Source organism: Athalia rosae, chromosome 2 (genome assembly GCF_917208135.1).
Source record: "Athalia rosae chromosome 2, iyAthRosa1.1, whole genome shotgun sequence".
Taxonomy (NCBI): Eukaryota; Metazoa; Arthropoda; class Insecta; order Hymenoptera; family Athaliidae; genus Athalia; species Athalia rosae.
The window spans coordinates 11,126,244-11,150,945 of NC_064027.1; the positions used below are offsets into that span (position 1 = coordinate 11,126,244).

Below are 24,702 nucleotides of genomic sequence, written 5' to 3' on the forward strand. Positions count from 1 at the left end.
CGGGAAAAGGAGGTCCCAAGCGGACACTTTGTTTTTCGTTTCTCTAGAGAAATCAAGAAAACGAGTGACCGCTTGGGACCTCCTTTTCCCGGGTTTTTCGAGGACTCGTATTCCCCCAAGGCCACGCCCCCAAAGACACGGCATCCCCTCCAGCGGGGATACCGCATCTCCGGGGACGTGTCCCTGGGGGAACACGTGTCCCCGAAGACCAGTTCCCGAGGACATGTCCCTCGGGATATGGCATCCCCTCCAGCGGGGATACCGCATCCCCGAAGACATGTCCTCGGGGACTGGGTCCCCTGGGACCCCGGGGGCGGTGGGAGGCCGCGCTGTCCCAGGGGACGGGTCAGTGGACTCCCCCTGATGAACAGGGGGAGTCCGGGCAAACGGCAGCTACGGCGGCAGCATCCCCAAGTACCTGAAACAGAAGGGAAACTAATTCTCAATGAGATACATATAAGAATACATCATTGCCAATATTATATTCTATGTCGATATGTCAATTATTCTTGTAATATATCATATGTTAATATATTATGGCCAATGTAATGTAATGTTATGTTATATGGTATTAAATATATATATGATGAACTAATCATTGTGTTGACTGTTACTTATTTTATAACGTGTAATCGAATAGTTATACATAATTATTTCGTTGATGTCCATCAATCGTAGATCTAAGAATAAAATTCATGTGTAGGAAACCGTGCGAATGGAAAATGAAACCTGAGATAAATTAATAAATATATTCTTCGGATGTTAACGATAAATATTATTATTGTGAGACCAAAATCCCGACGATAACTATGTGAATTTATATACTGGATGATTAGTGCTCGAGAACGGATTGAGCTATTCCGCAATCGGAAATATCATCAATGAGTACGAGAATATAGGACTTGATAATTTAACCGATTGGTTATATTTTACTTGTTGAATCGATAAATCGGCAATCACTCGATCAATTCTGCAGATGGAGTTATTTGGCTTACAGGTTTGGATTCCCGAGATCAAAATACATCAGAACAGCATGGTAAACTTATCAAAAAAAAATCCGAATTCTAATCAAGATTTTGAGAAATATCTAAGGCTATAGGCTCAATGTTGGTTTTAAGCAAAAGGTGAAGTATGCGTTCCAATTGTTCGTGGACGCCTTTTCCATGTTGGAATGCGCAACGAACACGAAGATGTCTAATAAATTATTCACATACGTACGCGCCACACACCTAACAGTCGCTTCGTCCATGCGATTTTATCTACTAGTCAAATCTCTTCAATTATCTAATTGAGGGACGATCAAACATAGCCATAGATGTAATGAATATTTGCTTCCGAAATACCTCTACATTGATTAACTGTTCACAATATTATCGATGATAATCAATCATTCAATTCGTAAAACGGTCAATTATACAAATATGTATACCCGACAATTATACTTTACATGTGATTAGGAAAATCATATGTGAATTCACTATTTCCAATAAATGAATAAATTAATGAATAAATTAATAAATACATACATGAATTGAGAATGCATACATAATTTGATAAGCATCAGAACTATACGAATTGATTGGTCAATTTAATAATTACGCATCAAATAAATGAATGAATGAATGAATGAATAATGCTTTCGAAATACTAGAAAATTATTGAATGTGATTGAGATATGATTTTATAGAAACCACGTGAATTTTCATTATTCAATAAATAAATGAATAGATGAATAACTGACCGAACAGATAAATGAACACAACATGAATTGAATAGCATCGAAATGATCTAAGATTTTGAGAAGTATCTAAGGCTAAGGCTTGGCGTCCTTTCGAGGCAAAAGGTAAAGTTTCATAGAACGTCAATTCGAGTACGCTCATTGAATGCATCCTGACTCCAGGAATGCAAATCAGACTGATCGCTTCTGATCTTATTACGAGTCAACGAATACACAATAATAATGATTTCTTACCTTATAGGAATTTTTCAGCACAACGTAGGGACAGTAGTTGAAAGTTGAACCATAATGCGAAGAACTGGGCAACTTTGACATCTGTCAAGAATAAATCTGAAATGCGAAAATATTATGTCAGAAATCAAGTTTAATTGTAAAATAGAACCTCAAATACATCAATAAATTCTTTTATGAAATGGCAATGAAGCATAATTCTAAACTGAAATCCCGATGATACAAATGTAGACAAAAGAATTCATAATATCTAAACCATTGTCAGAACTATTCCAAAATCAATCAAAATATCGTGAATGATTAATTGTATATTAATAATTGCATATGAATATGAGAATATACAAATTTGTTGTGAACTAGGTATAGTTGTTCAGAATTGCAACGATAAAAGATATTTCTACAGAGCGAAATCATGACCCTCATACTCGCACAATCTAAACTACGATGTGAATAATCAAAGTTTTTCGTTCTTGCGAAAAGATGTCAATCTCTCCCACCATTGAGTTCAAACGTTATTCAAAATCTATCAAAATTCTGCGTTCATGTCGCATTACCCCCACCTCAAATTTTTTGAGACGAATTGCGAACCGATCGGGAGCATCAACACATGATGGTCATGGTAAAAACATTGCTCACCACTGCTTATGGAAAAATTTCTGAGTTGCGGAATTCACGAAATTTCCAATGATATAGGTCTTTCAATAGCTACCGATTGTTCAACACTTTTTCAAAATACGTAGATCAAACTGAACACTGCTTTCCGAATTATTACTCGATCAAAACTGGAAACTGGACTCAGCATGTGGATTCGTATGATTTTCTTTCTGGTATGTTGAAAACGCGACCGGAGAATCTTCGACAACACAGAGAACTACGGCGCAGCAGTAATTGCGTACTAATCCTTACCCCAATGTATTTTTCTCTTCCTCTCTTCTACGCGCTGCCATCGACGTCGCTCCTGACGATGTCCCTTCGGCTGTTGCGACCATACTGCCGCTGCTTCGGAAAAGAAGGATCTACGTACGAGATTATCCGATGACCGAATACCGAACTACACGTTCGCAATTGACTGTTTCAAGATTGTTCGGATGAATTCGGCTTCATTTCCGTATTTTTTCTGAGTCCCTCAAGCGTTTCGTCTGTGATACTTGTTATCAATGCACGCTCTGGTAGTAAGAAAAGTATGAGTTGAAAATTCAGAAATCAGGAGACCAGAGCGGCGTATATACGTATAAATCCTGTGGCCGTAATTAAGTATAACGTTCCAGATATTTTTGAGAATTCACGAAGAAAACTTACCCCTTTTTGCTGATGTACGCCCCCTGCAAGAAATGAAGACTTTCCGAATTAGGGGTTAACGCGTTTGGTTAGGCAATTTCAAATTTAGATTGCGGTTACTTATCTTTGCTTATCGTACCGGCATGGAATAATTACGTTGCTTGGTTCGCAAGGATATAACCACGCGCATAAATATACAGGTATAATACACGAAGGGTTGAAAGAGAAAGACGCGACCACTTTTACCCTTTCCTTCTTCTACCCCAAAGACGTGGAATGAAAAAAATTAACGCATCTCTCCGCGTGTAAGCACCGATTAATTCATCAAGTTCACCACCACCACCACCACCACCTCACCCCTCCTTCGCTCCGCTAGGCGACACGTAGATTCGTTCTATCGCCTATTTGATTACGCGTAGGTATCGATGCACACGTCATACTCGCTCGAATTCTGACCCTTGTTTCCACGACGTATAGGTAATTGTTGTTTGTTCAAAATCACGCGAAGGGGTAGGTATATCTGTACTTCTCACCTAACTGTTATACCTGTATAGAGGAAACCTATGATGTATATTCGCGAAAATCTCAAAAACTATTCAACCAATCGTCACGGAATTTCAATGGTATCTTCGTTGCTTATTCCGGAGTGTCACATGCAGACGAAGTTCAATAAAATTCGTAAATAAGTAAATAATATTTAGTCCTCGCGTCTAACGTATTTATTTAATATACGTAAAAAGACGAATGAATGAACGAATCACTTGTAAAATAGTAAAACGTGATTTTAAGAAAAAATGCTCGTGAAACTACCGCGGCCTTGTGTAAAATGTATTACGTACACGGTCCGTATTTTGAGACCGAATCATATTTTGTTCGGCAAGAAAAAACGGATGAATCCGGATTACTGTCAACTCTGTTGGCAATACTTGGAGTTTTGATGGTGTTAAAACCCTAACGGATTTCAATATATGATAATCCGGATGAACTCCCGTGGATGAGAGGAGTTACAGATTTGGTCCTAGCATGTAGGCACCCCTGAGGATTGAACCGGGACTAGGTATATGGAAGGACTATGAAGGGACTATTAGTTGAGTAAATAACGCGTTTATGGTGTGTTTGCACCGGGTTCTCGAACCTACGAGAAGGTGACACTTGTATTCTATCTTACGAGGATCCTAGTAAACCACAGTCGATTGTAGACAGCGATGCAGCGGCGGCAGGTTGATGCTCGGATGGAAAAAACGACGTCGTCCCACCCTCTACATCGCCTCAATTCTTCCTCGATAAACTTTCCGGCAACTTTTCATACTTGACTCGTAAAGGTTTCACCGACAATTTTCAATCTCCTGGAACCAGTTCGAATATGCGCTCGTGCAGAGGTTTCGCCAGCGTGATATGGTATACGGTGTATATGGTACAAGCAAAGCTACTTTATCGCATACTTTCCAGCTTCGGTTACCTCAAGTTATAAAGCTATAACTTATACGTGTAGAGGAGGTCGAGGGCTATAGGTCTTCTACCTCCAAGTTTACCCCGCGAAACTTTCTTCAGTTTTCAAGACTCATTCAGTTTTTTGCGCACCGCGCGTCCATCCCGTAGAAAAAAGACTCTGACTAGAGATAGATAAAATTTCAATCAGATATTTACACACATCCTTTGACGACCGTGCATGTGGAAGAACCGGTAATTTCTGGTTCTGCTTCAAAAACTAAGAAAAAATCGAATTTAGCTCGAGTCGCTATAGTTTTCCAATCTGTCTGCGTTTTGTGTAAACTGCTTCATTGCAACCCACAATCAGCCAGTTATGAAAAAAGAAACGATGAATGATCAAACGAATATCAAATCGAAAAATTCCCGAGTATGCGGTAGAGGAACAAAAAGAAGTAGTGGTCGCTCGACGTCACAATGAACTGTCCATCTCATGCATACCACTATAGGCAGATTTCGCGGTGGCCAATCCGCGTCGGCCATTTCGCGGTAATTGAATGAAATAGCCACGTACAATTGGAGCGATATTGTTCGTTCGATAACTCATATGTTAGCATCATTCGAAATCGTTGGTTTTCCAAGTGAAACCCGAACCAGCTGATCATCGTCGATGTACAAGGATGTATTAATAGAACATCCCGGAACCAAAAGTTTGGATATTAGAGGTTTTCAATTTTCTTTATGCCTCGAAGGTTCCATATAAAATCCGGAGATTCGCACGTATCATTCTCATCCCAGATCGCTGAACCGTGCGACGTCATTTGAACCGTAAAAACAAATGAAATAACCAAGAAAAAGTAGCGTCGGGTCAGAACCGTCGTCACATCCGGGTCGCTACATAGTTATTCGAAGCCGAAAACTCCACGAAATTACTGAAGCCATCAGGAGTTCGTCCCTCCTCTGATAACACCCTTTGCCCCAGATTTTGAGGCAGCCGACCTCAACCCAACACACGCTACTATACATTTGGAGCCTAACGAAACACTTTAATCTTCCCGAATAAAAAGAGCTTTGGGTAATAGTTTGAGGTCGACGGGTAGGAAAAGGTCCGATTGTACACGTCTGAACTGCGTTCGTGGACATTAACACATGCGAATCTGGTACACCCTGAGTTTTGTAGACGCCGAATTAGTCGACGTTACGTTTGTACGCGCAAATACTGTACATGATGCGCTCGAATCACGACATTTTCAGAAATGCTCAAGCTCCTCTTGGTCTTCCAGGACTGTCTGTCCGAGTATCGTTATACCTCATGCATCCGTCTGAAGTTGTACGTACCACTCGTAGCCCCGGTCTCCTCCTTGGCTCAGGGAAACCTGGGGTACCTCCCTGCATCGGAGTATCGCCCTGCGCCTCACGCCGGTAGCAACAACAATAATAATCACAATAATAATATTATTAATAAGGATAATGGCCGACCATTACCGACCTTCTCGCGCAAAATGACCCCAGTTCACTGCATAATATTGCTTGAGAATTAAAACCCGTGCCATTGAAAGCAATTAACGACTACCGACGCCAGAAACAATTACCGAATCAGTTCTCATTGTTGTTCCAAGAATATCTTTTTGTCGTCAGCTGGGGATGAGCGGCTTTATTTGTTATTCAAACAGGGAGTGAATGAGCAGTGCTCTCATGGTATTCTCTGCTCAGAGCTCTGTATATTCTTCAGTTCTTAGGAGCGTTGGGAGTTTGAACTTCACGCTGGGACATCAGACACTTGACAAATGAGTGTCTCCCAAAGGCGAGACCGGCTTGGCCTTGGTCTTTTTTTTTATTATTTAACAAAGAAGAAAATATCCTGGCAACCCTACGCCGATATACAGATATGACACCTGGATTTTGTTAACAAATTATCGCGTCTGGAAAAGTTCTCTGTTTATTTTTTTTTCTCCATTTCTTAAATATTATTCTTAATATTTTTTTTATTCCACTTCCAGTTCAGTTTTTTTGGTTTGTATAAAGGTTGTCTGGAATGATGGATCGACCCAATAATACCCTAGGCCCTGGAGAAATGACTTTTGCGCTTACCTAGAGATAAAACTAATTTTATGCCTCTGGACAACATTTCATCATGCCTAAAAAATAGAGTGCACTGCGCGGTTTTTCAGACCTGATAATGTGAGTATACCTAATACGAAAGAACGATGATAAACTGGCTCCATTTTTACTTGGGATCGAAAATTATGGGAAAGAATCCTGCACGTGCCGAAATGTATTAAGGGTGCAAAGTTATTTTTTATCCTCACCGCATATACTTCTCGAATGGAAAAAAATAACTAGGCTCCGGCGAATTCAGCAGCTTCCAGATGGTGATGATAACGATGTTGCGGGGGCCACGTGTGTTAAGTTTCACATGTAGCTTTGTAATACACGTTTGACCTACGACCGCGATTAAAACCGTCGAAGTTCAAAATAAATAGGGTGGGGGAAGAAGACGCCACCTGAGATGTCACCGAACATTGTTGTACACACTAACTGACAATGAGATGTGTCAGCCGAATAATCAGATAATATACATTGATTGAAGATTGAGATTTCATTCATACGTCATCATTTTATCGTCACTTTCGTTCGCTCCACATTTTATCATTTTTCTTTTTTTTGCCTTGTACCCACTCGTTTCATTTATGTATTTATTTCTATGTTGAACGTTGAACGTTATTATTTATTTTCTTGTGTATAACGGTAGCTTTGTATCGGCTATTATTATTAGCAAACGTTAAAATTGTTATTCAAGAGGACCAGAAAACCAATTTCACCGTAATTGTATCAGATCGAATTCTATTACCACATTTTTGTAACCTCATGTTCAATGGTCCTATCAAATGTAATATTTTCAACGCTGTTTAATCTTTCAACGACTCACACGCCTGTTTTGCCGAATCAATCAACGTTCTCGCCGTTAAAATCATTCGTAGCATTGAATTTTCGTCGTTCTCACTCGTTATCCGTTCTGATATTTCTGTGTAATAATTCTAACTGTATGAGTTTTTAATTTATGTTAGTAATGGGGGAAATAATCAGTCCTCTCACTTTTTTACTTCATTTCGCTCCGAAAGACCTGCATTTGACAGAATCCAAATCAGCCTCAACTCGCTGTTGATTAATGATTCGCAAAGAATCTGCACCCTCCCAACGAAACTGTATCTTTTACTTTTTAAACCTTCGCTTCCTTGAGCTTCCTTTTATTAAATCGCACCTCTATGTATGTATAACTAGCTGAAAGTACAACTTTGTAGTGGGTCGCGAATTGTGTTATTTGAAATGCATCTCCCTAAAATTGAAATATGCTTCAGTTGTTGAAAAATATTTACTATCCAAAAAAATAATTCTTCATTCGACATTCCTCCTGTTTTCGACACATCAACATATTGTGCGAGCTTTTGTATACTTGTAAATCTGTTATACAGAAAATTTCTAATTGATTGCTGAACCTTCTAAAGTTTGGACTCTTGATAGAGCAACACATGTCGAACCAACGGAAGTTTCTTGATCTCCAATATCAACAACAGCTATTTCTAAGGTTAAACCTTGTGATTTATGGATACAAATATGCTTTTAATACCTGAGGCGTCTTAAGATGCATTTTTAAATACAATCCGACCACCCGTTATTAAAAACATTTGTTGTATGTACATCTGTATATTTCACGACTACAAGCTACTTGATGACACCTACAGATGGCGTCACTACCGCTGTATATATAGATACACTTATACGTACATTTCAATTACAAAAATACTATTTTATCTATTTGCATCGTTTTTTCCAAAAATAATGATTGATAACACATCTAGAAATAAATAGGAATAATTACGTTAAGTTAACGTCCGAAAGTTTTGAGGTTTTTTGTAAAGTGTATCACAAAAAGTGGCATTTTAACCCAGTAGAGGCTCGCTTTGCTCGCCTAATGACATAGGGGCGTATGTGTATTTTAACCCAGTAGAGGCTCGCTTTGCTCGCCTAATGACATAGGGGCGTATGTGTATTTTAACCCAGTAGAGACTCGCTTTGCTTGCCTAATGACACAGGGCCGCAGTGATTTATGAATGAAAATGTGCTTCTAATACCCGAGGCGTCTTAGGGTGGATTTTTAAATACAATCCAACCACCCGTTAACAAAAAAATTGTTGTGCATCTGTATATTTCACGACTACAAGCTACTTGATGACGCCTACAGATGGCGTTACTTCCGCTGTATATATAGATATACTTCTACGTACATTTCAATTACAAAAATACTATTTTATCTATTTGCATCGTTTTCTCCGAAAATAATGATTGATAACACATCTAGAAATAAATATGAATAATTACATTAAGTTAACGTCCAAAAGTTTTGAGGTTTTTTGTAAAGTGTATCACAAAAAGTGGCATTTTAACCCAGTAGAGGCTCGCTTTGCTCGCCTAATGACATAGGGGCGTATGTGTATATGAGGCGACACCCTTCACCTTGGGAATATACAACAAAGGCGTATGTAGCAAAATAAAAGTACGAAAATAACTGCATCTCTGAAAGTTTTCACTCTGGTGTTTATGGATCTCTGAAAGATTGAAATGAAACGGAATTCGAGTTCCGTTTCCATTCAATTGATACCACAGTCTCAAATTTTTCCTCTGTAGTTTGGGATTAAAAAGACTATAATGTAAATCGAAAAACTGACGTGATGTAAATGAACGAAAAATAGTCAAAGTTGCAGTCTACGTGATTTGGCATAGAATTCCCTGTAACGTAGAATAAGAGCTAGCAACAAATTTTATGGCTCATCATAAATGCCATGGCGTATACCGCTGCTCCGTGCGATTAAAAGTAATATCAGCGTATATCAGCAAAACGAGATACCTCTTGCTGTTTAAACCAAAAATACACAATAAGACGTAACGTAAAAACGTCTGGAACAATATTTCATATTACGTTTTAAAATAAATCTACTTTTGCAGTAAGTATACTATAATAAGTGTTACGAAGGTTAACAACTGAAATTTTGATTTACTCCACCTCGCTAACGTAATTTCAAATGTTAAACCGGAGGAAGATAACATTCACGTGAGATTAATGTTATGACGTTACCCCTTTAAATGAGGCCATTTAATTTACTCCCTGATTTGTCGCCCTCTTGATTTTAAATTGGCCGCTACTTGTCAATTGTGTCATTTTATGTGGACGATCCATCATGATCATTACATCTGATGAATCATTGATAGGTATAATTCAGTGGATATCGTGTAACGATTTGGCAGTCGCTTGGAATGAGAAAAGATGATCGTAGTACGTGATTTGACAAGGGTAGAAAAAAATGTTCTCAACAAAGAATTTACGATGCCTGCAGTTTAGATAAAAATAAGAAACGATTAATACCCCTATATAAAACGAACACTTTCAACAGTTACCAACTGTTAAATGATTCGAAAAAAAAAAATTACGATTACACCCATGTCGATTTTGCGTGGAAGGCCCCAAGGTTGTGTACAGTATATCAGGGCGGCCTTCACTTGATTCATTTTCATATTTCATTTCTTCCAACAGTTAAAACGTCTTCGAATAAATGAATAAAATATGTACGAACTCAAGCTCGATCCTAAGAGATTCCCCGAAGCCTTTGAATTTTCATGTATAACATACGCTCGCGACAAGTGATCTGAATTTTTGTATTCTCGTTGCTGCGTTGATGCAAAAAATAAGCCCCGGTTAAAGGAACTTATTTTTCAAGTATCCTATACCGAATATGTGATCCGGTTATCCAGCAAAGGGATGTAACGCTGAACGTATAAATTCGATGTCTCGGAAAGATACGATTAGTCGAACTGGGAGAAAGGTAACTCGATTCGATGACAAGATTCAATATGATAATCTGATACAGGGAACGAAAATCAGGGAACACACCTATTCATAGATAAAGGATCTCTCGAGCAGGGAAAACAGGTGCGAAACAAGTGCGGATCACAAAGATACCATGAAAGCTATCTCTGAAAAGTGAACACGAAGATGAAATTTAAACAGATACGCCAGTTTTCCGTAACAAGTTACCAAATTTGAATAAAAAATATAATCTGAACCTCGAACATTTTTTTCAACCAGCTGTCCAATCTTCACTTTTCTACGAGTTATGCCCTATAGTATTCCCAGACTGCGGAGCCGACGCACTGCGCATACTACTTCACTGCTATGAAAATCGGTAAAATTATAATAGAATTTGAATTGCGAACAGTCTACCTCTTTTCCATTTTATAATCTATGAGATTAGGATCGACGAAAAAAAATCTGCTCAACTATAGAAGACAGAGAATGTTAAAGTTCGAAACTGGAGGTATGAAACTTATGAGGGATTAACGTGTGTGTCGATCGATAAGAATAATAATGTGTTACACATATTTTATAATAAATAATCCGAGAGCGGTCATTAATTTTCCATGGAATGTATAATGTGTACGATGTGATTATTGAATGAATGATGACTTGTCAATCAGGTGATTAATCATCATCAGTTATGAAAGTATAATATATTGATAATCGCGCCCTAATCTTCTGAATTTGTTTCGTCGATATTGAAACACGAAATTCTATCATTTTTTACAGGCAAATGCAGCACCTATACCTACTACACAATATGGGCGAAAAAAGTGACAAAGTTATACGACTACCGTTGATCTCGATATCGCTTTTAAAATTTCGAGAGTCTCCTGATGTTATGTCGTTCTACGGCCTCACTTGGGGTACGATTTTACGTTAATTTTTAACTGCTACGCGATGAACTCTATTACTTCAACCGCGTACACTCGGGTGTTTCGTAACTTTAAATCTACTTTATCGATGCTTTTACTGCAAGTGCCCACTACGAAATTTTTCAAAAACCTTATAAACCATTTATTTAAAGCCAGAGCTTTCACGCAGTACATTAGGTAAAGGGTGTACAAACACATTTGAATATGAGTTGCTTCCATTAGCAAGGTCGAATGGTCTTAGCAAAGAATTTAATTTCATTTTTCAGATGAAAGACATACGGTCTAAAAATTTAATTGTGTGCATCGAATTTTTACCGATAATGTATACGAATTTCAGGGACGAGGATACCATGTGCAAATTTCTGAATTTACCTGCATTCGTAAGTTAAAAAAACTATCGGAATAGACAACTCAGCCCCATATGTAAATATGGTCTGAGAATATTCCCGATAAAAATCTAGCCTGTACTACAATATAGTCAGTGAGATAATCAAATAAATTCACATTAATTCAACTAAGTTTCAGAGATTATTTTACGACCCCATCTTTCTTATATCACATCTTCTACTAGTTCTTTCTTCTTGACTCGTATAAAAGTTTTTATAATGTAAAAGTACTTCAGTTCCTGTGAATTGAGATTCCAGGCACTTAAGCACACTGCAATCCATTACTTTGAAAGATTCAAACGAAATACTATCACTTACTTTCATTGGATTATGTGCCTATGTCGTACGTGCGTACGGCATGCACTGAAGTTCATTTGAAACTTCCAAAATGAGAATAATAAAAAAATAAGATCGTGAAATTTCTCCTTCAGCTGGATGGTGCAAGACTTAACAAGGTTTAAGGTGTTATTGCGTCCATATTCTCATTAATTTGCCTGACGAATCTTTATCTTGTTTTCGCATTTCCCTTTTTCTTTCCGTTACTTGCTATAAATTTTGTAGAACCCGAAAGCACCGATTACTTTATTTTGACAGTTTAACGAACGAGTGCGATGAATAATAAGTAGGGCCAGTATCAAACCGAATAATATCATGTATAATAATATTGCTAACTACACCTGTAAATAACTCAGTTGTTTCGACGTAATACCCAGGGATTACAAACAGCTGTCGCAAAAAAACAAAGAAAAAAATGAAATTATCAAATGAATGTATATAACTATATAGTTTCGCGCAGTGAAAATTTTCGCAAGATCTACTTAAATGATTAAGAAGGAAATTTATCGCTCGAAAAACTCCAGGCATTCGACCGAACCGAGCTTTCCCCTCCGAAAAATTTATGCGGGATATAAATACTTTACAAATGTGTGCAAAAATATTTGCAGCCAAATATACCGGTAGTGACGGTTCTTTCTCTGTTTCACGGGCACATACAACCGGCGGAAATGAGCGCACGCATTTCGTTGCGTTCAAAAATCTTGAAAAAAAAAAAATGCCAATAATCCATATTCAAGCGTTGATGGAAAATGGAAATTCCATTATCGGGTTCAAAGTTTACAGTGCCAAACAAATTCGAGTGTATAAATACACCTATACAGCAAGTGAAAAGTGAATTCGATATTTCGCCCGCTCGGCTTTGTTTCCGAAGCCTAAACAACCCTAAACTGGTTCCCATTGTCCCAAAACATACGAGAAACCGAAACGGGGTAGAATAACATCGGAACGCGACTCAACGGATCGATACGCACTACATACACAACGTTGACAAATAATAGCAGGACACCTCTTTTGAGTTTACTTTCCAACAACGGGGTAAAGTAATGGACGAATGTGGACTTTGGCTGACAAAGTGATAAAATAGCCATTGCCAGTCTAGCTAAACGCCAAACCGGATCTCGCCTGTCATCTTATTCGACTGGCCACCGCGGCCGAATTGGCTGGAAAATATCGGATGAATTCAAACGACAATTGAAAATCGAGCTCATATTCTTCACGATCCGTCAGGTTAGAGTAATTAGGAGCGTGTGAGCTAAGGATTACAAACGTGAACCTGGACATACAACTCTCTTTACATTGTTGAACCGCTGTTTTATACGGTCTCACGAGTTTTCATAAATTTTTAATTCTCTGGATTCGCGGACGATTTCACTCGCCCCCACAAATTAGCTGACCGTGCGGGTGTAACAACACGCACCCGACCGTTGCGGGCAATGGTCAGTAACGTAGCAGCGGGGAGTTGTTTCGGAGGTTTATAGGAAATTTGTAATTGATTGTGAGTAATCGCTCAGCTGCGAAACTTGTCCTGGCAAACATTTTAACAAGCTGCTAAGAGTTTTTGTCCAGCATTCTTTTCCGATGCAATATTTGTACAAGTAAATGTACGAAAGCGATTGAATTGGACACCACCCTTGCTCGGCATGTGTGTCGGTCACAATCATGAAAAAACAAGCTCGACTGGGTCCTAATCAAAAAAATTAATCCCAACTCATCCAGACCTCGAGCAAATAAGCGAATGGACATGTCCGTTGCTTGTCGGCAATCAATAAAAAGATAAGCAATTGTACAGCTTTTCAGTTGGACGGATTATTCCGTTAGTTGAACATGTCTACAGTCTGACGGGTTTTCAGATGGACAATTTCTGCCGTGTGGTCGAACATTGTTGAGTTATGTAATTCTCGCCTGGATCTTTGTTCTCTCATATTCTGTTATGTTTTAATTTGTTTTTATTACTTACGTTATGTAGATGAATGTGGGCGAATACGCGTGCAAGTGTGTCTCGTCGCAATCGCAGGTAAGTGCGCATAAGTTCTTCCGTTCTCTTCCCGCCCGTAACGCGTACCACCGTTAAGTGCCGTACTTGAATAAAACACATTCTATCAAACAAGCCGCGTTCATTTTATTTACCCAACAGATAAAATTCTATTCCCTCAATAAACATATTCGCAGTAAATCAGTATCTTTTCTGACTGATTGAACAGATCATCCTTGCTATAGTTGGATACTTTGTGTTGTGTCTAGTGAACCAAGTTGCTGTGTCCGGTAAGACGGATATTTCTGTTCGATTGTGATTATGCGCCTATCAGATCAAAGAATACCTAGCTCAAAACGAAATTTTAGAAATCAGCCATTACAAAGTAGGTACAGTGTGTCAAATGCACTGTCAAATATATCCGATGTATTCAACGTAGCTCATGCATCAAGTGTCGTCCATTTTGTTTAATCAATTTCAACCGTGGACATGAAAATCCATAAGTATAATGAAGCTGCATGTGCTGACTTGGACAGACTCGGTGCTGTTTGTGCATCTCCAGCAGTACTGCCCGATCCTTTTAATGCTAACATAACAATGATAACTCACGGCAATACTTGGTATAAATCATCCAACGATTCGTTGTATTATGGAACTTCTAGAACGTGCAAGGTGCCACTGAGTAGCTCTTACTAATAAATCACAATCAAGTCGATGAAGTACCAACTCGGTAATTAAATGAACGAGCTAAACAACTCCGGCACGTGATTCCCGCAGCTTGCCGTCAAATGTGGGAAATATTCAGATGGAGTTTCTCCTGATTTTAGCATAGGTTTGAAATGGATCCAAAGTCGGCAGTCTTCATAGCCTCGTTGACAAACATAGAGTTACGTTCGTTCACGCCAATATTAAGTTTATATGAACTTCCAACGGTACGGTATACCGAGTTGTGAATTATTTTGACGGGTTATATGAATTAGAATTATATTACGAGCCTAATAGTGAATTCTGCTTTCAAGGATATGCTCCAACTTCCACTATTATTCGGCTGCACCGACGAGAATAGTAAAATAGTACCTGCGACTCGAAACTAACTTTCGCAATAGCTTTTTTTATATATTTATACAATTTTATTTTCCCAGACACCGTGAAGATGCGCCTGACATCGTCTACCGCGTACTTCGAAGGGGGACTCGAATGTATACAATCGAAAAATCGTCGGTTCGCCGTTGCGTTATGCGATGAGTAATTCAATCATCGGTAAATCGTTTGAGTCCGTGCACAGCTGTTACGGATAATTTGAATGTATTTTTTGATTTTCTTCGACAGTGCACTTCCTCCTCGAGCACCCCATTTATTGGTAAGCAACAAGTAGCTGCCGATGCGAGTATGGGACACGGTCCGAGACGTCGACTCGGTCGATCAATCAAAGGGACTGGTTGACAAAAACGCTCGTTGTTAGCGATTCAAACATTAATCGACTTTTTGATCATCGCAAGAATCGGGAATTTCATTCCTCTTTCGTCGACGCCTCAGATAAGGCTACTCGCCCCCTCGAAGCTGCAGCTGAGATAAAAAGCTCCGGATGAAAGACAAGATAAGTCAAACAATCGATAGACCTTACAAATCTAAGATTACGAGTCTAGGAGTAGAGAAATTTATTGACATTCGCGACGTCGGAGAGGTTGAAATTGTAAGAGCGATGTAGGTACGGATGATAAGAATCGTGGTGGAGATAGACGCGAGCTCCAGCAACGCCGGAGATGTAATTCGGACCGCTGCAGTTGGTGAGGCGTTTATAAAGATCCCTGGGGTGCTGGGACGCGACAATTACATTCCTTCTTGCTGCGAGTCGACTTCGCCCGACTGCACTGTCGTCTAAAATTCGCACCAGGTTCCCAGGTTTCCAGGGAGCTACGTTGCCAGCAGACTATACAATAGCCGGAAACTTGAAACGTTCCTTGTATCCGGAACTTATAGTTCACCGTAGTTTATTCTTGGTTCGCGGTTTATCTTTAACTAGCAATTTCATCGACTTTACCACTCCTCAGAGATCTCATGACTCGGTTTTATAAATCTTAAGGAGGATCGGGTACATCCCGAGATCCCTCGTTCGCCGGGAACTGGTTCCCTGAGCTGTGCAACCCTGTGCCCGTGCTAACCTGCTCACGCTCAAATGTAAATACTAACTTTCTCATCGTTTCATTTCCCGGTTGAATAATACCGGTAGGCTTCGGTTTTCTTCGACACCGTTTTTTTTTACGAGTAAACGAACGAAATTTAGACAATCGATTAAGAGATTTCACTCCGCAGCCAGCGTTACCCCCACTCCTTCTACCTCTCACGAATAAACTGCGCCGATTGGATGACGAGGTGGCTGAATCGAACCTCCCACCTCGACATTCAGAACTAACTCACCCTGTATATGAAGAATTCACTTTAAAGGAGCGTTACCGCAGAATATTCACCGTGTACAGTCAGACGGTCAAACCGATCTGAAATTCAAAGTAAGCGGTGATGTTCCGTCGGCGAGGAAATACTCGACGTCGATGTATAGAGTACCGCGGTCTATTTGGACAACTCAACTTTCATCTCGCCATCACGTCGGGTATACCATGACGTTCGTTATATTTCCCCCTTCGGATCAAACTCTCGGGGATAATTAATCGAACCGCGTTCTCGCTAGATAAGGCGAAATGATCGATTCGTATCAAAGGGACTACCCGAACCCTGCAGCTGTATTTTATTAGTTTTTAAAAGGTAATAAAAAAGTCACCTAAACGATTTTCAATGGATGACTATCGAAAAGGTAAACGTTGATCAACTACATGCTGAACCACAAATATATTTCATTGCACGTATATCTTTCCAATGCCGCCCGTTTAATACCATAAGCAGCTATTTCCCTTCGCTCTTCGCTTCGCTCTTCTCAAACAAGCTACCAAGTTTTCACCGATAATCTTCCCTTTAATTGAATAGCAAGAGAAACAATGATTTATTCCGTCAGATCTATCGTCTACTACCCGCTACCTGGGGAACTTCCAATTCTGGAGTTATCACAAGAGATATACCGTCGCGATGCCGCAAAATGAAGCACTCGCTAGGACGGAGAAAATAGTGAAATTGCGTCGTTAATGATACCAGCAACGAGAAGTTTAATTCGATTGCGACGCACGAGATATTAGCGACATTTATACAATTGAATCACTTTTCCAATTCATCGTCGGTGGGATTTCGAGGCACAATCAAACTCGTCAGGCGCAACATCATGGGTATCTGGTTTAATAATACACGTATCAGTCGTGACAGAATGAAGATGTCTCGCCGCACCACGAGCGAATGTATCCTACTCTCATGACAAAACGTCCTCCAGTCTTCAACGTTCGGTATATACTAACCGGTACGGGCGGGTCAACAACCAGAGAAACTTTACCCAACAAATGAGACAGACGGTATCTTGCCGTATTCGAGCGATAGCCATAGATTTATATAGATTTCCTGCTGCGTCGTTCCCACGAACAACGATGCCGCACCGACGCCCCACGTCGAATAGAATTTATGCTCGAATTATCATAGGATCGATCCGGAGTCCTCGACTCCACAAAGTCCTGTTCGTGGTTCGGTTATACAGTAGCTGGGTGGTACGGAAGAGAAAAGAAAAAGCGGAAAATATCCCAAAAAAAAAAAAGACGGATATTTTCGATGCGTCGCTCGTTTGTCTGTCACCAAAACCACCCAGTCTAGTAGTCCGGAAGCGATGATGTTACTCGGAACCGAAGACTACAGGATAGATTGTGGTTTCGTCAGCGAGGTTATTTTACTCAAAATCAGTGTTGCAATTTTTCTTATTCTTCCGAAGAGAAGGGGACAAAAAATTGATGAAACCATCGCGTCTCGGTGTCGACGAGTATCGGATCGAAGATACGCCGGATTTGACGGATCTTCACATTTCCGGGAATAATTTTTTATTTGAAAATTGTAGAATATTTCACAGTTGGTCATCTAACGATTCATTCAACTTGAAATTGTAAAATGCAAACACGTGTTCTCAAGAATCCGGTACAGTGGAAATTTGAAAATCGTATAATATAGACACTTCGGTAACATTGATTGAATGATTGTAACCCAACAAATTACACCGAGTTCGAGTTTGTTACGACCGATGATAATAATGACAAGATAAAATATTATATCGTTAAATTGTGTAATAATTAGCGAAACGAATTCCGTGGAAGGGTAGAAAGAGAATGGCGTGGCATATTACGCTGCACGAGAAGACTGGTTTCCTTCGGGATGGTCGGTATATAGGGAATAAAACTGGAAATAAAAGAGAATAAGAGCGAATAATACTGGAAAAGACAAAGAGGAAGAACACGGCTTCGGGAGCAGGGTGAAAGAGGGTGAAGCCGCTCCCGCAGGAACAACTCAAGATGTAAATCAATGCGAGATAAGGGAACCGGGAACCAAGCGGGAGAACCAGAGAGCCAGAAACCCTTCTCCCTTTCCTCCCTACTTACTTTCCACCCGCCATTCCTCCTGGCAGAATAGAAAACGAGTATCACGGAAAGGTGGAACTCCCCCGAAATGCCTGCCTCGGGAATTATTTATTTATTTTCTTCAACGAAATTTCGTTTAAGTAGGTAGATCAGAGCTGAAATACCCGAAAGATCATCCGCCATGGCGAGGCAAGCGAACGGAAAAAAGGAAAAAAAAATTTCAAACCGAGCCGCCGTAATGCGGAAAAACTGAAGAGTATTTACTTTGTTCGGTTTCCGCGTAATTTACGTATGAGCCGCGATCGCGTTTTTTAAATAGACGGGACGATCTGAAGAGAGGAAACGGTACGATGGCATCGAAGCTCCAAACGGTTTACGCGAAGATTGATATCAGACACGTTGAGTCAATTAATTAAACGAGAAAGTATCAATTCCGGATAATGGGCGCGCATCGTTTCATTAATTACAAACTAATGTTATTACCGTTACCTGATCTCCTCGCCTATAACTACACAACCACATCCGTTATTCTCATGATAACAGAGGTCAAATATTCGTACAGACATAATCTTAGAATCTCCGTTTTGTAAACTGCGTGTGACGTGAAAATACAAGAGATTTTTATCCGTTTTCAAATCGATCCCATAATTATTCCGTCTTCTGCGTTCAATCTCTCCTTAGTCTTTCGCGACTATCGATGATCCATCACGTATAATAATAATGACAGATCGTTCATGTGATCCATGTAAAACTATAACCGACCGTATTTAGACATAGTACATTTTTCTACTCCGTGTTGTTTTTGGGACCAATAATCTCTAATACCTTTCTGGAGCTTCGCGAGTTCAGGTTTCAAAGTGACAACTGTGACAGATCACCGATGACAGATCAAAAATTGATGGACAGACTACGTGAAATTTTGAGGAGACCGGAAAACCGTGAACTTGGGGCCCATAAAAATTGTCAACTTTGATTTAAGTGTATAAGGCGGATTATTACTGCACAGGACAACGAATTTAAAAGTTTTATAAGAAGGTTAATTCGAGTAACTTGGTTTATAGGTACTGCAGGCATGTTATAGCTGCGGAAGGCAAAACTTGGAATAACCCCGGGGATATTTCGCTAATAGATTTTTCAATCGAATGAAAAGATCGCACGCGATACCATGCCTAATGGAGCGGAAGTACGCTCGAAGAAAAACGGGGGGCCAGTCAACCAACCCGCGAATTTATCCAGTTTAACCAGTTCGCCACGTAGTCATGTGATCGTAATCGCTTCTAATTTACCATAGCGTGAGCTTGCGCGCGTGTATGATTTACGTGTGTGAATAACGGACGGGAAATATGACATTTTGAGCGGTTATGATGACTCTTTGGAATTGTTAAGTGGAATCAATATCGCATTGAGGATTCATCGCTCTGTCGATCTCGCGCGATCTATCTTGCTGGTAAACTATTTCGGAACGTTGGAACGTAGATATAATTTCAAGTTTCAGAACAATTCCTATCGGGAAATACTAAATGTTCGTTCGCACGATGACAATGTATACCAAAGGCTATCAGGCGTGACGTAATCCACTTTTGAATAATAAACAGGTGCCGAAGAAAGTTAAATATCAAACGCTTCGAAGCTAATTGAATTTTCTGGTATACTACGCATATTTCTCACCCGAGTCGAAAAATTGTACGATTTTTTTTCGCTCCTTGCGTGACGAAACATGAAACCCCGTAACACCACCATCCGAAACATTCTGACAGTGATAATCGATCATATTAGGCATTTTTTAAAGATTTGCGCAAGCATAATTCAAAAATTTTATCACACTTAATATCGATTTCCGTTTTGGGCAGAAGAATTAAGTAACAATAAAACATGAAGTCCTCTCATATGCGGATATACCTGCATCAGATGATGCATCTGCGGTCCGAGGTAGCAAAAATATGTTTCGCTGTTTTTTCAGAGTGGATACGGTAAACGTATATTCGATGAGGGTTTTCAATTCTCAATCACTGACAATTGCATTTCGTAGCTGTATCGGTATCGGCAATCCGAACTCGGCGAACCGTTACGCTTATCCGGTGCAACGTTGACTTCATTGTTTCACACCATATGTGCACTATTGTAACAAATAGGGAATTCCATGTCACTTCAACTGACGTTTCGTCGAACGTCGTGTTTTTATTTTTATTTTTCCGAAAATCCTCGTAACTGAAACACTCGGAAAACGCACAGTTTTCATTGCTATACAGGAATCGTTGCATAGGGCTGACTAATTGACATCATCGTAATGATTTTTAAAGCAAGCAATGTACCGTCGAAACGATAACTATCCTTTTAATCTCCATTGTTGTTTTTTTTTTTATATTCGGTGATACACGTACACCAGAAGCAACCATTGTGTGAAGCGTCGACTGCCCGGCACTTGGCACTTGCAAATGAAATGGAATGTATAGTAGCCATCACTTACGTAGTAGCACAGATATGTAGTATGTTATACCTCGAGCCACTGGACACCAATAACACTAGATTCTGCAATGCGGATACCTCCCTATTACCGTAGATCTACAGCCATCGAGCATCATTGCCATTGATGGAGTTCCCGGTAGTAAACCATTCACTACTGAAACGAACGCGCTTCGTATTGCTTTGATCGGTATGGCATGTTCAACACAACATTTGAAGAAACCAGCTAACAGATGGTTTTTGTTATGTTTTTCTCATTGATTTTCAGGATGATAAATTGTCTCATTGATTGACATTGATTACGATAGTTGAATACAAAATGGATCAGTCAAATCATCGTGTGCGTCGATTTGAACAGACTTTAATTTGTCAACCATCTAAATTCAAGATATTATATTATGGATTTCTGCAATCCAACATTTTCTCCAAGTTTTGCTTGGCTCCGGTACGCAATAACCAGACTAATTTAACTCACATCCAATATGACGATATCATCAATATTTACAAGTTAATGAGCTGTCAATCAATCGATCTGCTGCACTGAAGTAGCCCGCGCCCTTCGCTGGAACCAACTAATTGGCATCGCGCAAAGGCTTTAAAACTCGAGATATTTATTTCGAACGGCGTTACCCTCACTTTTTTAATACCGGACCCGAGCCTCACCTCGCTTTTTATCGCCTTTTTTATTTTCATATCAACATTTCGCACAGCAAACAAATTCTGCACCGTTTCCGATACGTATAGACAACATGGATATAAAAATAGAAAATTCCGCGAGAAAATACTGAAAAAATAAAGGTCGACCCACTTTAAAATCTAGATCATAAATTTTCATTCAGCATTTTCGGTCATCGACTCGACAAGCGTTTTTGAGAACGGAAGGTGAAACGGATAAGTGTAGGAAAAAATTAGAAGTCAATAATCACTTATAACTTCCAAAGCATAGTCCGTGTTCCGTTGTAAATTGCTTATTTGATTAGGTTTTGTGCAAAAACTAATGATCGGAAGAATCTGAAAATGAATAGAAACTTGACTCTTTTAATACCCACTTCTTATGTGTGGAAAACGAAAGAATCTGACCCTGAGGTCAGGAAAATCGTCCGTTCGACTTGACATGGAATGCCCTGTATATTATATTAAATGTACGAAAGACCGAGCCAATTTTTAAACGTCAATCAAACTTCTTTTCATGGGAACAAGAAGAATTATTCCAAAAAGTCGCTGCGAAGGCCCAATTTTTTATTTTTCAATTCGCAATAAGTATAGTTATTATCCAAACTCGATTCATTCCCCTTTTTTTTTTGATCGAACATTCTTTTCTCGGATAATATACATTTAACAGAAGTTACAGCGGCCTCATTTCGCTCTTCCGACTTCTACGGGAAGATCGTCTTAGCATTTTTACAGTACTAGGAAAAGATACCGTGCAGAGATGCTTTGGACATCTTTCGAAACTTCTCGGTCGAGAGGTTGACTATACCTATAGAATACTTGCGCAGTCGCTACGTACACATATACCTGCCATCGCGTTGGATTTATCTTGGCAGAGAGAATATGGTAATAAATATTTCATTCCGTGTACGTCGTAATAGATTTACATATTCAATCAACCGGCTAAGTTATCCCGACGGTCCTAGAGGGTTGTCTGCCCCCCCCCCCCCTCCTCCTCTCACCCCATGTGAACACGTGGGGGTATACATTTATCATAACAACTTTGAATTCGCTTTAAAAGTCCAACTTTTATCCGACAACATTTTTGATACACGAATACGTAGGTGTATAAATATATATTACGTCTATTAGGAATACGTGTATGTACTTACATATAATTATAGCGCAGACAGACGTCGAAGATTCAAATCCGAATAAACCGCAGGGACACACTGAATCGCTCGTCGGTTACGTTGTAACGCGCAAACTTGTCCATTCCACACACCCGAGCCTAATGTTGACGTTTGAATGACAAATGGGCGAGGCAGGTGATGTATACAGTATAATCTGAACAAAAAGTTGATAGCCTCGATGAAAACTTATTGTAAACACCAGCGAGTTTGGAAACATAAATTTGATGAGTACAATGTCTCGTCGTGGCAATGATTTGAGATAAAAACTTTCTGAGTATAATTACCCGAGGGGTTGCACCTGATTAGCGTGAGGAGTAGAAAATTTCGGATTTTCCGAATCACTTTTCGCAAATTTTTTTTCCAACTGTTGCATCCACCACTTCAATCGACCCGGAACACCATGTTCGTTGACACAAACGTATTTATGAATGTTAACTGGACTATAGCTATTATTTAGGGATAAGCGAAACAGCAAATGAAATACACGGCAATAAGTGCTATGATGAAGGTATACGGTAGCGTAATAGGGAGAGAGTGCTGCATCAACGCGGACAATCTAGAAGTTCTACGAATACCGTGCAACTAGGGTGTAATATTAGAGGCACTTTGAAGGGTAAAGTTACACCAATAACAGAACTACTGACGCTTGCAAGGCGATAGAATATGCAAATTGGGCGTCTAATAGCTGGGTAAGCGCTCCCATCGAGCGCTACCGTGGTCCTGCACTGGAGGATCAAGGATCATATACCTATATAGGTACATCGCTTGCTATCACTTGGCGTCTCTCAGCTAGTTCCTTTACTTAGATCAAAATAGCTTATCTCGAAAACCACTCACCATCCCAATGAGCTTATAAATTGTGAAAAACTTAACTTCGTTTCCCTTCCTTCAAAACCCGTACAAAACGAAGACAACTGTTTCTTGATGCGATTCTATACTAACTCCGAGAATCCAGAAACGCGTGGACATATACAGGGTGAGTCACTCCAAGTGTCGAGAATGGGAGGGACTAGGCCACGCTCATTCGGCCAATCAACAACTAGAAGAATTGGGTACCTGATACAATTTCTTGGTATAAGTAAGAAATATCAACAACTACTCAACCGAGCTGTTAGGTATTCATTTTATGATAATAATACATACGTTCAGCGGATACTCCACAGCAATTACATAGGATAGCACAATTGCACGCAGGACGCGGAATTCACTGCGATGCAAATTCAGTGGAGAGCTAAAATTTACGGCTTAGTTTTATCTGCAATTCTACTTCACTCCCGCAGGACGTTTAGATGATCCGGCCAAGTAGCAACCGCAGGTCCGACAAATTGGCGAACCGTAATAATTGAACAAGTGGATGGTGAAATCAGCTTAACATAACTGGTAAGGCTCGCATGAGAAATTTCACTAAATTCTCGTAGATAATCCTTCGATGGTATCAACATTTCGAATTTTTTCCCCAGATTCTGACAAATTCAAATAATTCGCATTATTTATTCTTATTTTCTTCGCAACGATCCAGGGTGGACCGGCTACTTTAGTTAATGAAATTTTCAACAATTTCAAAATTAACCTTCCACTATAGCCGAGGCTGCTATTGTATATGCAGGTTACATTACACGTGTGGTGTGAACATTTCGACGGTAAAAGAGTGAGCTTTCAGTTTGTAATCTAATTATGCACTAGAAATGTTGAACGTTAAACTAAAGTAAGCTAAGCGTTGGGTAATGTTGAAAGTTGCGACTCG

The 24,702-nt window shown here is 39.6% G+C and overlaps 1 long non-coding RNA gene across 2 annotated transcripts; it reads right to left on the reverse strand.

Moving 5' to 3' along the window:
• Positions 1–353: 353 nt before the first annotated feature.
• On the reverse strand, positions 354–24,010 carry LOC112695004. 2 transcript variants are annotated; one of them, XR_007277252.1, is made up of 5 exons: positions 23,243–24,010; positions 22,938–23,112; positions 2,876–3,291; positions 1,973–2,068; positions 354–418 (listed from the first exon to the last, which is right to left on the reverse strand). It is a non-coding gene; the product is annotated as an uncharacterized LOC112695004 (long non-coding RNA). The 2 variants fall into 2 exon arrangements; XR_007277251.1 differs by lacking the exons at positions 22,938–23,112; positions 23,243–24,010 and having other exon boundaries at positions 2,876–14,134.
• Between the last annotated feature and the right edge of the window lie 692 nt (positions 24,011–24,702).